This window comes from Apis dorsata, unplaced genomic scaffold (genome assembly GCF_000469605.1).
Source record: "Apis dorsata unplaced genomic scaffold, Apis dorsata 1.3 scaffold_270, whole genome shotgun sequence".
NCBI classification, from domain to species: domain Eukaryota; kingdom Metazoa; phylum Arthropoda; class Insecta; order Hymenoptera; family Apidae; genus Apis; species Apis dorsata.
In genome coordinates, this window is record NW_006263548.1 from 3,299 (window position 1) to 5,921 (window position 2,623).

Here is a 2,623-nt window from a genome sequence, read left to right on the forward strand (position 1 = left end):
ACTTGTATATCATGCGAAAAAGTGAAAAGAATTTTTAACAATATGGTATTTCTATCGTCATTTATATCATTAAAATATTATAAAATCCGCAACAAACATTTTAAAACGTATAAAAATTATAGGTTATTAAATTTGTTTGTATATCATGCGAAGAAGTGAAAATTTTTAACAATATCGTATTTGTATCGTCATTTATATCATTAAAATATTATAAAATCCGCAACAAATGTTTTAAAACGCGTAAAAATTATAGGTTATTAAATTTGTTTGTATATCATGCGAAGAAGTGAAAATTTTTAACAATATCGTATTTGTATCGTCATTTATATCATTAAAATATTATAAAATCCGCAACAAACGTTTTAAAACGTGTAAAAATTATGGGTTACTTGGTTATTTTGAAACGTGACGTGTAAGGGGGGTGGTGCTCGATATACTGGTACAACATTGCGTGCGCGATTATGCAATAAGCAAATAGGAAACGATCAACTTCCTTCACGGAAGCGTTAACTCTTTTTCGAGGAGGGGTAAGAGAGTTGTCGATATTATCACGACAACGTGCTAATGGGCGCAGTTCTTCAGAGACTACGTGGACATTATTTATTGTATCGATCGGCAAGTTTTTCGAAATATTCGATTCAAATTTAACACGAGTGCGCAAATGACTGATTCAGGAAAATATCAAGTTTTAAGTGTAAAATTGTACAGCATCCGATAGAAATGTCGCGAAGGTATCTATACGATCAGATATAGAGTGTGTCTCTTTAAGTCTAAATATATACCGGGTGTCAGGGTTGAACGCCCTGGGATTTCCGGTCCCCATCGTGCGTACTTTGATTTTCCCTTTTTTATTTGTTTTGTTTTTGTTTTTTCTCTTTTCTTTTCTCTACTTTCACGGTACAAGCACTTACGCCCTCTCCACCTTTCCTTTTTTTCTACGTCGCTTTTTTCCACGCGAAACCTAATAGCCTTGCATCCTCTAGGACACTTCAGGACTATTTCCTGCGTGTCGGGCGAACCGGATGGGAAACCGCAAATGCAAAACCCTATAGAATGTTTTAACGATAAGCATAAATATCGCTAGCGAAATAGATAAAGAAAGAACGAACGATTAATTTTAAAATTTTCAACTCCTATTTTCGAGGATGGTAAAATTAAAAAAAAAAGAAAAGGAACAAACTTCTTTCTCGAGATTCCCACAAGAAGAGGATCAGGAAGACTAGGTTAAGACGAAAGTTCAAAGATGTTGGCCCATTGAGAGGTGAAATATTAGAAGACATTTTGAAAATTTGTCAAAGGGAGGAGACGTATCCTCCTCATTCAGGAGTACAATAAAAGTGTCTGTTCATTTTTTCGAGCCTCGACGTTCCTTAAGGGTGCACCAACCTCATCGAGTATGCAACTACGTGACAACGTACGTAGGTACGCAGCCACGAAAATACACGCGTTTTGAATTCGGTGCGCATGCATGTACAGAGGCGAAAAGGCCCCGTTCTGTGTGGTAAATGCACTACGCTCGGGTAAGAACCCCGGCCTCGTGTATGGGGGACGACAGGAGAAGAGAGACAGCTGTGGGGCAGCTGGCAGCGCGTGCCACGAACCTATGGGGTCTCCTTCAAACGCAGACGACGATGATATCCTATACTTCGTGACACGTAACTTACGGCAGGTTTCGAACAATGCTGCGAAACGGAGGTTGTACCGATTGTCAGGGAAATCCAAGAGGAGATTGGTACGAGTTATCTTCATCACGATTGTCGGCGAGATCGTTAAAAAGTATCTATGCTCGTCTTCTATGCGAATATTTTACGTACGTTCGAAGTGATAATCGATTTATTTCGATACGAAAACGAAAATAAACCTGTGAAAATTAGGTTAAAAAGTTAGGTTATAATCTAAATAATTGAAAATATCTGACGATTTGTATCGTAAAATATTTGTAAAAGATGTAGATTTTTTTAAATCCTTATCGTTACCGTTCTCATTGTTTTCCAGTTTTTAGGTTAGTTTCCTACTCGTTTGTGGAAACGAGGCATTGTGCGAGATTGGACGAGACGTTGGGCTTCCTTGAAAGTTTTTCACTCGCTCTAAAGAAAAGAGATCAGCGGGTTCAAAGCCTTCGGGGGAGCGTTTTAGCCTAGTGAACATCTGCCGTCGCCTGCAACGATAATAATTCGAACAGCTGATACTCCTCGACGGACCACCGCCTTGCCTCGTGGATCCTGCAGGATCGAACGCTTCCAAACGTCTGTCGAAAATGTGACATTATCAGTTTCTTCGAATTCTGTTACATCTTGGACCTCGAAATTATTAGAAATAAATCAGATGTGAAAAAGAAATATATAACGAGAAACAGTATGGTGGTAGGTATAAAAGTTAATGGACATTGTCTTTTGTTTGCTTTTCTACCTATTATAACGGAATGAATGATGGTGTCATAAATTTCGAAGAGGGAATAAACGAATGTCGCTTTATTAACGTTACATCTTATGATATAAGTGAATAATAACTAATAATGAAAATGAATATTATCTTACTTTATTCCCTTTCTTTTACAGAAACATAAATATTGGAAAGAATATAAATAAGTATATATATATATATATATATATATATATATATA